Below are 16,202 nucleotides of genomic sequence, written 5' to 3' on the forward strand. Positions count from 1 at the left end.
ATTAAGCATTTTAAAAAAATATTTTACTTATGATTTTCTTCATATTAATCAGCATAAGAATTATTATACTGATAAAACTATTTTTTCAAAAAATAACTTTTCTTCCTGATGTTCACTAATCATTGCAGTACTTGAGAAGAAGATTCGGCCTATAAATTCCGATGTAATAACTTTTTCGTTTACCATAACGAGCCTCCATACCCGTAACCATGATACAAAATAATCTACACTACTTGTTTAATTCAATAAACCCTATCCAGTAAGTTGACAATTGCAAGAAGATTTTTAAAATTTTCACATTAATACTCCAAGTAAAAATTTGAACGGCCATTAAATACCCCACGCAACCATCGGTTGCTATGATTAAAAATGCAATCCGTTACAAAAAGGATGCCTCCACATTATTAAACTTTCCGGCCCAGAAAATTTATTAAAATTCAAAACATGTAAAACTTTTGTTCACCTTAATACTCACCATGACTTGCGGTTCAAACACCTTGAATCTACACGGATGCTTCCACATGAGTTTATCTTTCCTGGCAGTGAAATCTTAGAAATTTCACTATAATAGTGAAATACTCCTATTAAAAATAGCGGCCATTTACGTTTCCCCCCAACCTGTTTAATGTCAAAATGTCGATCGCGAGATTCTTGGGAAAACCTACGTTTACCTACTGCATCAAAAATTATATAAAGAAGATGGGCATATTTGGCGTGTGATCGGCAGGATTCATTTGTACGAAACATTTATGGTTTAAATGTCCATGATTTGGTTTGCTGACCATAAGTTGTCAGAATTTACAAACACAGCCATAGGATTATTTTTTTCATTTAGTTTGAAAAATCTGTCAGATTGTAACATTTATGTCCGTTTCTATTAGGAGATTCAATAACATATAGCAATGCTTCACAAGAAATTTAACACCTATAAGATATAAGGCTTAGATGATTCGTGTACATGTACATCAAAGCTTAGGTAGAATAGAGTATTGAAATTAATTTCGCTCTCAATGCACATGATGCAACTGAACCAAAATTTATCAAATTCAAAATTTTAATTTATCAGTACATAAAATGAAACTGACAAAATGATTGATTGCTTGCATTAAAAAAAATTAACGCCCCATGCAAGGCTCAAACCAAAAACTTTTTTCACTTCTACCGCACATGTACAGGTACATGTAACCCATCTTACTGAGCTATCACTGCTCTACAAACAGTACCTTTTAAAAGGACAAAGAAGCACCACATTTACACAATTGGATTTTTATGGAAAAAATTCATTTTTTATGGTCTCTGGGTCTTCTCTCCATTTTTTACTAATGCATATTCGTTTTTTTTTAATTAAGATGTACACAAATAACGTTTCAAAATTGTGGAGAGAAGACCCAGAGATAGAAAAGTTTTAGAAAAACGTATTCAAAAATGTACCATTTTTTACCAAATGTCCAATCTAGCCCATTGTCAAGTTTTTTTGGGGTTTTTTTAGCAAATCAAAACTCACTTTCGGGAAAATATTTTCCTTTCCCATTTCACAGGAGTCAAATTAAAAAAAAAGTTTTTCACGTGAGAAGTCGATAAAATTTTCACTTTTCAAGTGCTTTGCTTTGCTGTCCTTGAAATTAAAGAAAAATTTGAAATATTGTTTCTTTGTAATTCTTCTTTAAACTTTGATCACCCATTATGGCCACACATTTTCCCTAGGAGTTATAATTTGAATAAACATAAATCTACACAACATGAGGATGCTTCAATATAACTATGACCAGTCAGGAGATTTTAAAATTTTTCCTAATAGATGCGTTTCTATGTTAAACTTTGATCCCACATTTTGGCCTCACCCTACCCCTAGGCCCGTGGGTCATGATTTGATCAAACTTGAATCTACACTACCAGAGGATGCTTTAACATAACTATGACAATTTTTTTGTTCTTCAAAAGAAGGTTTTAAATTATTTTTTCTATGTACATGTATTCCTATGTTTAAGTTTGATACTCCACTGCGACCTTTCCCTATACCCCGTGGTTCTTGATTTGAAGAAACTTGCATCTATACTATACCTCAGGATGCTTCCACATGAGTTTCATCTTTCCTGGCCCACGTGTTCTTGAGAAGATTTTTCCCCTCCGTATTCCTATGTTAAACTTTGATCTCCATTGTCGCCCCACCCTACTATGTGGGGGGGGGGTGTCATGATTTGAACGAACTTGAATCTTCACTACTTGAGGATGCTTCAACATGAGTTTCATCTTTCCTGGCCCAGTGGTTGTTGAGAATAATTAATAGATGCCATTAATTTTTCACCAGTTCATTATAATCCCCTCTAGCTTGGCCCTTCATTTGAACAAACTTAAATCCCCTTCACCCAAGAATACTTTGTGGTAAGTTTGGTTGAAATTAGCCGAGTGGTTCTTGAGAAGCTTTAAATGTGAAAAGTTGACGACGATAACAACAACGACGACGACAACAGACAGATTATGATCAGAAAAGCCTACTTGATCCTTCGGCTCAGGTGAGCTAAAAACAGATATGTCCAAATGCTTCGTTCATGATAATTCAAGAGATAATTAAATACGGATTATTGCTTCAAGCAAAATTAACCAGACATGTCCATTTCAACTACATAAAGTTACCCAAACTAGACTTGTTGATGAAACTAAAATATTTAGAACTTTTAATGTTCAGAAGTTCTTGTCACAAGGAATACATCTATGAAATAAAAAAAGTCCTATTTCTCACTGTTCGAAAGTTATTTCCACGGTTCAAGTATTTTTTAAAGTGGGTCGAAATTTCGAAGTATAGAAAAAAAGGGACACACTTGTTATGGGCTTTATTTGCTGTGAGTTTTATTTCAGCTTTACTTATTCAATGTCTTTTCACAACCGAGAACACTGTCGATTTGTAGAAAATGAAGCATACATGTACAAGGTATATAGAATCTTATGTTTTAAAAAAAAATGGGGTACTGGACGCATGGAGAGTATGTGACAAATACTCAGTATATGTTCCCATCTAAACATTTTGTGCAAAACTTCTTATTAAATGATTGTTATATACCATTTACTTATTCAAACATTTACTTGTTTGAAAAGTAAATAATGTACATTTCTTACTTGCCGGTCTTCCTGTAGGAGTAGTAGTTCATAATATTGATAAACGGAAGTAATCAGTATCTGTATCAAAATACAGAATGAACTATGATCGATTTAAGAAAAAAAAGCTGACTCCTGAAAGTTCAAGAGGTGGGATCCGGTGCCTAGAAGAAGTAAGCACCCCCGTTGACAGGTTACACCAGCAGTAAGCCTACGCAATTGAAGCTCTCTGAAATCAATTCATTTACAAAGTCACTGCTCAGCCATCCTATTTTCTCTGACTAGCCAGCTGTAGATCTACACTACTCCAAATCCATTAATCTAAAGAATTTGACTTGTCATTTTTTTTCTTTTTGAGTTGTTTGCTATAGCAGAGTAAATAGAGCATGAAAAACAATTAAATTTTCAATATCAACATAATTGTTTTCATCCAGAGCACGTTTGGACGCCGTAAAGAAAGATTTTTTTTAAATTGCACTTCCTGTCTTTCAAACTGAAGAAATCCCATGTTTAAATTTTGAAACATGCATCTCAACCTGATTAAAATTTAGTTAGATGTTCCAAATCTGCTACTGCTAAAACATCTAACATCCCATTCGGGATCACGTCAGAGCTACCTTTCGATTATGGATAAACACAAAACATTTTGGCCAAGTAGATTCAAGCCTCGGGAAACAATTCTAAAATAAGTTCCACGGCTTCATCTCGTTATTATTGATACTGTCTTAAATTGAAGTAGTTTTGGTATAAATTTAATGTATAGTCTGCAGTCTGGCATCTTTACGTGAATAATGCAAACGAAAAAGCACAAACTATACAAAAATATCCCACACTTCACACATAACACAGCTTTATATTTTGTTTAGTACGAAACTCCTCTGGTGTTTAGGTTCGGTGGTGAAAAGAAGAAACCCATCTGAGCTATAAGCCATATTTTGGAGGAACCATTTTCTTTGGCTAATCAAAAAGTCGCTCTGACGTGATCTCGAATGGGATGATATGAGATGTTTGAGAAGCAGTACGTACCGGATTCGGAACATCTAATTTTAATTAAGATTGCATGCATCTCAGTTTGGAATGTTATTGGTTTGTTTTACTATTAAGTCAAGTATTTAAAAAAAAACAGAATGTCTGTTTTTCTACATATAATTTCATGCGCTTTTTTGGTACATATTAAATGAAAGCATGCTAACCGCTTTTCAGTATTTTGATTATTCAGTGGTATAGGAGGAGTTTATAGGAGGAGGATAAAGGATGGGTTATCTTCAATATAACAAAAATGGTAGAATTCATGTATATTTTGCTCTGGGAAACCTGAAATACATCTCAGATCATAAAGTACAATGTAAAATAGCAGGTGCACTATAACACTATGTAACAAAGACTCGGTGAAAGTCTCAATATATTAAAAGACGTTAAAATATCTAACAAACAAGCTCTATGATAAAGTTGATGAGTTTCACTTTTCTGTTGTCAACTTCCCTTACTTATTCACCAATATAACTTCATCAACCGCATACGGAGTTTATATTTCTAAGTAGATTCGATACGCAAGAGCATGCTCTACGTATGTACAATTTGTATAAAGAGGAAATTATTGACAAACAAGTGGATGAAGTCATCATTTCGTAAGTTATGGCAGATACAATGACCTTGACAGCAAATATACAATTTATCATTGAGTAAGATGCTGATTGACATTTTTCATACTAATTGTTAGTCCTTATTTATACACAGATTTTTTTTTACTCATATATGCCGGTTAAGGATTTTAAATTTATACCTCTACTCGGCACTCGGGGCCATTGAGCAGTGAAGGTTCTTTATCGTGCCAACGCCTACCGAGACACGAGACCTGTGTTTTTAAGGTCATGTCCGAAAGACCCATGACTTTCACTTCTAATGCCGAGCGCTTGGAGAAGTAACATTACCCTACCTCTGTCGATTTTTCCTTGAAATTCTGGCTTACGATTGGTTGAAGTCTGTCACGTGAAGGCGGTGGACCCGGTCAGTTTTTAATCTATACCCGGTCGATGTATTACGTCACAAACACAAACGTGACGTCATAATATGCACAGTATAAGAGTGAAGAAGCATTTAGCAGAGAAATCCAATTATAAACTACAGGTAAAACGTAAATGTTTCATCGATGAGGTAAATTCGTTACACAGACTTGTAGTGACAGGGTATGGGATGATACCTGGAGCGGGATTCATAAAGACTTTTAGATTTTTCTTAAAAGTTGTACTTAAGCATTAAAAAATTATTAACTAAGAAAAATTCTTAAGTTTTAATTCATAAAGATTCTAAGCACAATTCTTAACTAAATTTTATTTTAAGAAAAACAACATACTTAAATCAAAGCACTATAACAACACTAGCGATTTGCCGTACTTTTTGCAACAACAAACGCGCTCTCTTGTGAAGGAGATAATTAATTCAACTGACGTGACGTAATATTAGCAGACGGGAAAAATGGAATCGCAGACAAAAAGGAAGCCAAATTGGAATGCCGATGAAACCCTTGCTTTGACTAATTTGGTTGACGAAAATAAGCATATTCTTCGAGGGAAGTTAGGACCAACACTGACGTCGGACATGAAAACTCGGACGTGGCAAAGCATTGCACAAACACTGGCTGCAATGGGTGTTGGTCCAGCTAGAACAGCTGCAGAGGTAGAAAAAAAGTGGCACAACATTTTTTTCCAAATCCAAATCAGAAATATCTAATCACAGGAGAGCTACTTCTGGGACAGGTTGGTTATTACACACACTTTCACTTGATCCGCGATCTGTGTTCAACTCAATCATGTCTGTGTATTAGACTTTGAGCATACGTACATGTATCCTTCAGCAATAATCCTAAACTCAATGTTAACCCTTCTATGCATTAAACATTAAATAAACACTCAACCATTTACAAATGAATTTTCTGTGAAAGTATTGAAATTTCTGCAGTTCGGTTTTTCCGCGTACATTCATATAGTTTACATGTAACCAAGGAGAGATAAATTTAACCCAAACAAAAATATTTTCATTATTTTGGGACCACAAGTATCAACACTAAGTGATAATATCTTTTTCATCAAAATGGTATTTGATTTCAAAAAAGGGTGTTGCCACTGGTCAGAGACCAGAAGAGCTTAAAAATAGAATTTTCTTTGAAATTCCTTAAAAATGCTACTTTTCTACAGTTTTGTCTGATTTCAATATAACTTGGCACACAAGTAGACTACACTAAGATACATAGAATAGTGCATCAGTTTTTAATTTCGATGAACAGTGTTGCCATGGTTACTAAAAATAGAAATTTCTGTGAAATTCTTTCAAAATGCTACTCCTTCTACAGTTTTGGTCTGATTTCAATATAACGTGGCACACAAGTAAACTACACTAAGATACAAAAAACAGTGTATCGGTTTTTGATTTTGATGAACGGTGTTGCCGTGGTTAATAAAAATAGAATTTTCTGTGAAATTCTTTCAAAATGCTACTCCTCCTACAGTTTTGGTCTGATTTCAATATAACTTGGCACACAAGTAGACTACACTAAGATACATAATTTGTATCGGTTTTTAATTTCGATGAACGGTGTTGCCGTGGTTACTAAAAATAGAAATTTCTGTGAAATTCTTTCAAAATGCTACTCCTCCTACAGTTTTGGTCTGATTTCAGTATAACTTGGCACACAAGTAGAATACACTAAGATACATAATTCTGTGTATCGGTTTTTGATTTCGATGAACGGTGTTGCCGTGGTTACTAAAAATAGAAATTTCTGTGAAATTCTTTCAAAATGCTACTCCTCCTACAGTTTTGGTCTGATTTCAGTATAACTTGGCACACAAGTAGAATACAGCTAAGATACATAATTCAGTGTATCGGAAACAAACAATTTTTTTTTGAAAAATTTTAAGATGAACGGTGTTGCCGTGGTTACTAAAAATAGAAATTTCTGTGAAATTCTTTCAAAATGCTACTCCTCTACATTTTTGGTCTGATTTCAGTATAACTTGGCACACAAGTAGAATACACTAAAAAGGAAGATTATGCCGATGAAATTCTTTGATTACTTTGGTTCGAAAATAAGTACTTTTCTCTTCCTTTGCTATAAGTTCAAAGTTCGACAGAGACTTCTGGTTATTTAAATACTGATAATTGGACGTGGGGGAAAAGCATTGCACAATATTTGACTGGCTACAAAGGTGTTGGTCCAGCTAGAACAGCTGCAGAGGTAGAAAGGCACTAAGTGCAATTGCTGAGGCTGTGTCCAGAAGAGTTGTGCGGGAAAAGGTGTCACTTGCCTGTCTGGTATTGTCTGTCCGTCTGTCGGTAAACAATTTTTCAAAAGCTACTCCTCCTACAGTTTTGGAACCTGATTTCAGTATAACTTGGCACACAAGTAGACTATTAAGATACATAAAATAGTGCATCGGTTTTTGATTTCAATGAACGGTGTTGCCATTTGGTTACTAAAAATAGAATTTTCTGTGAAATTCCTTTAAAATGCTACTCCTTCTACAGTTTTGGAACTGATTTCAGTATTACTTGGCACACAAATAGACTACACTGAGATACATAAAATAGTGCATCGGTTTTTGATTTCAATGAACGGTGTTGCACATGGTTACTAAAAATAGAATTTCTGTGAATTACTTTAAAAAACTCCTCCTACAGTTTTCTCTGATTTCAGTATAACTTGGCACACAAGTAGACTACACTAAGGTACATAAAAGAATGAGGTTTTTGATTTTGATAATAGCGTTCAATGATTACTAAAAATAGAATTTTCTGTGAAATTCCTTTACTATGCTACTCTTCTACAATTTTGCTGTCTGATTTCAATATATAACTTGGCACACAAATAGACTACACTAAAATTCCATAAAATAGTGCATCAGTTTTTGATTTCGATGAACAGTGTTGCCATTGTTACTAAAAAAGAAATGTCTTTGAATTTTGTTTTAAACGCACTCCTTCTACAGTTTTGGTCTTATGGCAATGGCTTCTTTTCTCATCCTTTGTTATAAGTACAAACCATAGAGCGAGTCTCGCAGTAACCTGGTTCGCGGAAATTCAGAAAATCGAAATCAGAAAAATCTGATCATAGGAGCTACTTCTGGGACAGGTTGGTTTACACACACTTTCACTTGATCCGCCAGGGCCGTAACTAGGGGTAAAAGATAAGGAGGCGGGGGTTTAGAAGCATTGAGGCCCCCATAAGATCGGGGGTTCAGAAAAAAGATTCAAACGGCTCAATTTTGGACCATTTCCTTGATTTTGAGAATGCTTACCACTTTATTACATTACCTATTTATGTACTATTTTGGATAGATATGATCAAATAAATTTCAATCGTAATTCCCATTTTCAATATTGTCTGAAGGCTTAACGGTTAATTCGTCTAGCTTTGATCACCAGAGAACGCATTATAATAATTGCCCTTTGGCTATGTCCCACCGTCTTAAACGGCTCTGCGTTTACCTGGCCAATTGATCGTTCCGGTGGACACTGGAGATAGGCAAACCACAAGCCGATCCTCTGTCACTGTGGCTTACACCATGTCTTTAACCGCCGAAGTGCCGAGAAGATCTCTCGCAAGAACATGAACCTACTGGCAGAGTTAAGAGCAGCTTGAGGATGACGTGAATGTTTGGATACAAATCTGTATCTGCATGCTGTAACGCACCTGTAAGAGTTGTTACAGATTCCGGCAAGTTAGACCTGTTACACCTGCTTGTGTTGTGTTTCTTATTTCCAAAAAAAAAAAAAATGAAAATCTAGAGGAGGCAATTGCCTCCGTTGCCTCAATGGTAGTTACGGCCCTGTCCGCGATCTGTGTTCAACTCAATCATGTCTGTGTATTAGACTTTGAGCATACATGTATCCTTCAGCAATAATCCTAAACTCAATGTTAACCCTTCTATGCATTAAACAATAAATAAACACTCAACCATTTACAAATGGTCGGAAAGGATTGAAATTTCTGCAGTTCGGTTTTTCCGCGTACATTCATATAATTTACATGTAACCAAGGAGAGATAAAAGGGTTATAACCCAAACTAAAATATTTTCATTATTTTGGGATGCCCCACGGGATAGTATCAACAGAAGTAATATCTGATTATCTCTTCATTCAAAATGTTAGACTTATTAACTCGCTTCACTTTGAGTGACAATTCAAAATCAAGGGGAAAAGTGTTTTTATTTATAATACTTATAACATTTGGAAAGGTAAATAAAGAGTGGAGAAAAATTATGCTGAATCAAATATTTGTACTTGAAAGGTGGTGGTCCTCCTCCAAAGGCACTAAGTGCAATTGCTGAGGCTGTGTCCAGTGTTGGGGGGAAAATAACACTTGCCTGACTGGTATTGGAGTAGGTGCAGACACTACACTCATGCAGCGAGGTCTTCTAGGAGAGGAACCATTGTAAGTTTAAATGAGGATATGCAAGACAGTATTTAAATTCTAATTTAATAGAGCCATCAATAGATGTAGGAAAAAAATGTTGTTTCCAATTTCAGGCTTTAAAAGAAATATTGAAAGTAGGTAGACAATTTAAAATTTTTTTTTTTTAATCTTTGAACTGATTTAATCAAATCTTGGTTACAACAATGAAAAAAAATTGAATTAAAAAAATTACCATAAATCTATTCTAAAAAAAATTGAGAGCTAAGATCTTCTCTGCAAAAGAAAAGCATTGATTAAACAAATTGGAATTAGGAGAGTAGCAACAATTTTTACAAAGATTCAAGATCAATAATTTTAGCAATCTATCACCTTCACTATCATCTTCTGTAGTTTGTCGGCTGTACATATGTTCGATTATGCTTCTTAAACACGAAATCTTAAATTTAATTGAAATGGCCTTTTTCTCGTTCTTGACATCCTTCCAAAGTCGACTCTGTTGCAAACCTAAATAAATGCATACTATAATTAGTTTTAATTTGTATTTTGGAATGTAATTATATTTTCTTGTAAATTCATATGACTTTTAATTATCATGGGTTATTTTTTGGAGGGGGGGGGGGGTAAAAATTATACCCATTTCAAAGTCCTGATCCTCGAGCTTGTCCAAGTCCTGTAGAATTAGTTGACTGATTTCCTGTTTATTGCGATAAGGTATGGCAGACCATCACAACCCACTAAGGACCAAGATCTTTTTTCTGGGACACCAACATCATTTTTAATTTTTAGCAAGACTTCTTTCACGGACTCATATGAGCAGGGGTTCTTTGGAATGGGGTTACCAATGACGATGGTAGGAGGTCCGGTATGATGGTCACTGAGGAAGTTGTACACATCCTGTTTTACTCTTGACGTCAGGGTGCCTCCATCAGTCTTCTGCTTCTTTCGCCTAGAGACAAGGTTACTTACCTCATCCACAAATCCTGTGACGTCTGCTCTTTGCTCTTGGAAAATGTGAGACAGTCGGTCGTTTATGAAGCGTTCCCGAAAAACTCTAAATGTTGATGATGCCGACGTATACATAGATAGGATTGATTGGCAAGGAATAGAAAAATATCTTCAAATAACCATGTCCTAGGGGACAATGCTGAATTCCACTGGAGGAAAGAGGGTTTGAATGGAAAAATGTGTACAACTGTGGTGATAGCGCTTAAAATCGCCTGACGTCATAATGTACCCTCCAGTTTCTAGCTAACACTTGATTATTATCAAAAAAAGTTAACACATCATTTTTGTCAGGGACCTGAACACACTCTTTGGAATTATCATTGATCCAATTGACAATTGTACTGCAAGAACCAGCAGGGCCATCTGCTGAATTCAACGCACAGACGTTTTTGTTTGTAGAAAAATGATATGACATCAAATTTTTAGCAAAGTAAAACGGCAAAACAACGTTTCTCTCTAATAGACTGTACATATGTTCAATGGCAAAAGCCAAAAATATAAAATAACTTGCAGACAGGTAATGTATTTCGCAACCTAAAAGTGTGGAAAGTATTGTCAATAATATATAATTCCCGTTCTTCGCCCACTGCACAACATCAACTGTTTGTAAAAAAAACTGAAGTCTTTGTACTGTTTTTGAACAACAATACAGTCCATCTGTACAGTGCATCTCCTGGATTTGACTTTGAATTATACATTTTGTTAATTTTTCCAAGTTCCCTTTTGAAATTTTATTGCTAATTATCAAATTGATAACTTCGTTCACTTTTATCTCAGCTCAGAGGAAACTCACAAACATATGGTTATCGACTTCAATGCACGAAATCCTTCATTAATACTGACGATTACAGATAATCGCAGCACTTTTATATCATTTTTTTCCATATGTGAGATTCACTCAGTTTCCCGCCCTCGTGACCCACACATTTTTTTCATCCGACTATTTTTATTTAATTTTTATTTTATTAAAAACATATCAGGTAGGTAAATAAAGCTACTACAGTAGGTTTAAATACCTACGTAGGTAAATATAGCTACGTCGCTAAATGTAGTGATTGTACTGGACCTGATGAAAATGGTGTCTGTTTACATATTCATTTTCATACTCGAGTGGGGCAATAATCTGAACGTGTGTGCCGTCGATGGCCCCTACAACGCCTGGGAATCCAGCAATTGAGAAAAAATCTTCTTGGTTTTTACGTATGGCCCCATGATTCAGAGGAAATTTCATGAATTGTGCAACAATTCCGGGGGAAGACAGACTTTTAATGGTTGCAGTAATAGCCCTAGACACAGTAGGCTGTGAAATTCCCAAATCGTCTCCATTGCATAGAAGGAATCTGAGAATCAGCAAAATTTTCTACACTGGGGATATAGCATGATTTCTCCTTGAACTACTTACAATTTCATGTCCAGTTAACCTTTCTATAAAAAAAAATGCCAGCAGAATCCAATCTAAATCTTTCAACAAGTTCAGCATCACTTTATACTGCTAAACAATCCTTTCTTTCCCTAAAACCCTTCTGTGTAATCTAATGGTAGCCATTTTTATTCAGTACTTAAGTTTTTCTTATCTCTTTAAGACTACTTTTGAGGACTCTTAGATTGAAGAACCACTTTAAAAATTTTCTTTGACTTTAGAATTTTTATGAATAAAACTTAAGATAAAAACAAAGTCTTAGTGTTATTTAAGTATTTTTTTATTGGTTTAAGAAATTTCTCACACTTAAATTTATTTAAGAGTCTAAGTTATGAATCCCGCCCCTGGTTAGTAAATTTCATACCCGACTCGGTTCCCCTTCGCCAGGTATGAAATTTACTAACCAGGTATCATCCCATACCCTGTCACTAAAAGACTATGTAACTAATACTACCTATGTTTACGTCTAATGTTTTACGCGGCACCGCGAACGAGAATCGGAACCAGATCTCCTGATCACGAAGCGAACGTTTTACCACTGCGATAGTCTGTCAATTATAAAAGAATATGATTTCCTTCCCTCAAATGAAGTTGTAATCATTATAAATAATTATTTATAATTTTACCTGTGTTTCTACTTGTTTGATAGCCTTTACATCAATTGTCACTTTACACGATCCGTTGTTGGATCCCGAAGTATTTTCATATTTGAATATGTTTGTGTGGTTACTGAATATCGTATATATGTATCGTTTCAAAGAACAGTATTATGAGCTCATAAACAGAAAAAATATATATATCTACATTCAGTAAATAATAACTGTACATACATTGTGTATTCTTTTTCGTTTGTCCTCCGACTTGACCTTTCTTGGGGAAAAATCCATAAAACTAAAAATCAAATAAAGGTCGCCTAATCGAGAAACATTTTAGTGACCATAACATTTTTACTTTATCTTGTGAAATACTAGTTTCTGTGGCCTACGTGGCGCAGTGGTCAGAGCGTCTGCTCTAGAGTCGCCAAGAAAGAAATTGACTCTTATACGTCGCGGGTTCAAATACCACTGTGTGACATTGAGCACGGTCCTTTGGATGAGATCGTTTAAACTGAGGCACCGTTTCGCAGTAGGTGCGGGCAAGAAATAAATTCCTCCCTGCTCAATGGCCCTGAGTGCCAAGTACAGGACAGAATTTGCAGCTCTCCACCGGCAAGTGATAACGTGAAAATTTCTTGAGAGAGACTTAATACAAGATAAAATCCAGAAGTCTCTGTCGAGACTGAAGCTCTACTGGTTTGTACTTATAGCACAGGAAGAGAAAAGTACTTAAGCAGTTGGAAATTGAAACTTTTCAACAGCAATAAATAGAATAATGATCCTTGATTAAGTCTCTTTATTGTCTTAGTGCAGTCTACTTGCATGTCACATTTATATTATAAGCAGACTAAAATTGTATTTGGAGTAGCATTTTGAAAGAATTTCACAGAAATTTCTATTTTCAGTAACCACGGCAACACCGTTCATCTAAATCAAAAACCGATACACAGAATTATGTATCGTAGTGTAGTCTACTTGTGTGCCAAGTTATACTGAAATCAGACTAAACCGGTAGAAGGAGTAGCATTTTGAAAGAATTTCACAGAAATTTCTATTTTTAGTAACCACGGCAACACCGTTCATCGAAATCAAAAACCGATACACAGAATTATGTATCTTATTGTAGTCTACTTGTGTGCCAAATTATATTGAAATCAGACCAAAACTGTAGAAGGAGTAGCATTTTGAAAGAATTTCACAGAAATTTCTATTTTTAGTAACCACGGCAACACCGTTCATCGAAATCAAAAACCGATATACAGAATTATGTATCTTAGTGTAGTCTACTTGTGGGCCAAGTTATATTGAAATCAGACTAAAACTGTAGGAGGAGAAGCATTTTGAAAGAATTTCACAGAAATTTCTATTTTTAATAACCAGGCAACACCGTTCATCGAAATCAAAAACCGATACACAGAATTATGTATCTTAGTGTAGTCTACTTGTGTGCCAAGTTATATTGAAATCAGACCAAAACTGTAGGAGGAGTAGCATTTTGAAAGAATTTCACAGAAATTTCTATTTTTAGTAACCACGGCAACACAAAAACCGATACACAGAATTATGTATCTTAGTGTAGTCTACTTGTGTGCAAAGTTATATTGAAATCAGACCAAAACTGTAGGAGGAGTAGCATTTTGAAAAATTGTTTACAGACAGACAGACAGACGGACGGACGACGGACGCATTACTATCGCATAAGCTCTTCTGGTCTCTGACCAGTAGAGCTAACAAACGATTTTTCTTCAATAAAGTTTCGCCCTCCTCCGAGTTTAATGGATCCACAGGAGTGAAACTGCATTGATTTTACTGAATATAATTAAAATTTTCTAATGTCAGATAGCAAAAACTGTATACTAGGTTGTCATATTTTTTTTAGGAGTTTTACGATGTTAAACAGAAGAGTATCTCGGCATTTAAAATTGTTCATTTTTAGCTCTACTGGTCAGAGACCAGAAGAGCTTATGCGATAGTAAGGTGTCCGTCGTCCGTCCGTCTGTCTGTCTGTCCGTCTGTAAACAATTTTTCAAAACGCTACTCCTCCTACAGTTTTGGTCTGATTTCAGTTTAACTTGGCACACAGGTAGACTACACTAAGATACATAAAATAGTGCATCGGTTTTTGATTTAGATGAACCGTGTTGCCATGGTTACTAAAAATAGAATTTTCTGTAAAATTCCTGTAAAACTCTACTCTTTCTACAGTTTTGGTCCAATTTCAATATAACTTGGCACACAAGTAGACTACACAAAGATACATAAAATAGTGCATCGGTTTTTGATTTAGATGAACGGTGTTGCCATGGTTACTAAAAATAGAATTTTCAGTAAAATTCCTTTAAAACGCTACTCCTTCTACAGTTTTGGTCTGATTTCAATATAACTTGGCACACAAGTAGACTACACTAAGATACATAGAATAGAGCATCGGTTTTTGATTTAGATGAACGGTGTTGCCATGGTTACTAAAAATAGAATTTTCTGTGAAATTCCTTTAAAACGCTACTTCCTCTACAGTTTTAATCTGATTTCAATATAACTTGGCACACAAGTAGACTACACTAAGATACATAGAATAGTGCATCGGTTTTTGATTTCATTGAATGGTGTTGCCATGGTTACTAAAAATAGAAATTTATGTGAAATTCCTCTAAAACGCTACTCCTTCTACAGTTTCAGTTTGATTTCAAAATAAGTTGGCACACAAGTAGACTACACAAAGATACATAAAATAGTGCAATGGTTTTTGATAAGTACAAACCAGTAGAGCTACAGTCTCGACAGAGACTTCTGGTTAGTGAACAGTATAATAAACGTTAGGTAAAGTCTGGTAAAAATACATTGTTCCTATGCTTTATAGTTCCAAAGTATTTGCTACTTGAAACAAGAGGCCCACGGGCCCTATATGCTACCTGAGTATCATTTAACAACTTTCCAACAATTGAATTTGGTTCGTGTTTTAAACAAAAGCCATGAAATTCAAAATTTTGAAAGAGGCACCATTATTTATTATAACTGTACACTTAGCATGTTTACATTGCTTACTTAATACCCAGAGGTAGATATGAGTAACGAAGAGAAAATGCATTTTTACTTTATAGCCACTAGTTGTTCACCCCAACCCACAGCAACCACTTTACCTGGGGCCACATATACCGTATATACTCGCCTATAAGTCGGTATTTTGGGAGTTAAATTTTGGTCCAAAACTCTATGTCCGACTTATAGGCGAGTCATAAGGAGATTTTTTTTCTGGACTGTGAAATGTAGCATTTTATATATATTTCTGACGACTATTGAATAACAGAGACTGGATTACTTATAAACATATATGTATTCAAAGATGATACATAAAATACAAATCTTTTCTTACTTTAATGGTTTTATTTTTATCTCAAGCGTGCACTGCTTATTTGTTTAATGATTTAAAATTAAATATTGGCATCATTTCGAGAAATATTAATTACAAAAGGCCCATGGACCACATCGCTCACCTGAGCACTAAGGGTAGGAAAAAGTAGAAAATGGCTTTTTATTGTAAAGTTTAAATCCAAAATTAGTCCCATGACCAATCATGGATTTGCTATTTTTAGCTCTGCTGGTCAGAGACCAGAAGAGCTTATGCGATAGTAATGCGTCCGGCGTCCGTCTGTCTGTAAACAATTTTTCAAAACG

At 35.1% G+C, this 16,202-nt stretch overlaps 1 pseudogene; it reads left to right on the forward strand.

Annotated features, from left to right (window-relative positions):
- The first annotated feature begins 5,568 nt into the window (after positions 1–5,568).
- LOC134250240 (myb/SANT-like DNA-binding domain-containing protein 3) lies at positions 5,569–9,626 on the forward strand (annotated as a pseudogene).
- Positions 9,627–16,202: the final 6,576 nt, after the last annotated feature.

This window comes from Saccostrea cucullata, unplaced genomic scaffold (assembly GCF_032062105.1).
Source record: "Saccostrea cucullata isolate Sc308-1 unplaced genomic scaffold, CSIRO_AGI_Scuc_v1 ctg5075, whole genome shotgun sequence".
NCBI classification, from domain to species: Eukaryota; Metazoa; Mollusca; class Bivalvia; order Ostreida; family Ostreidae; genus Saccostrea; species Saccostrea cuccullata.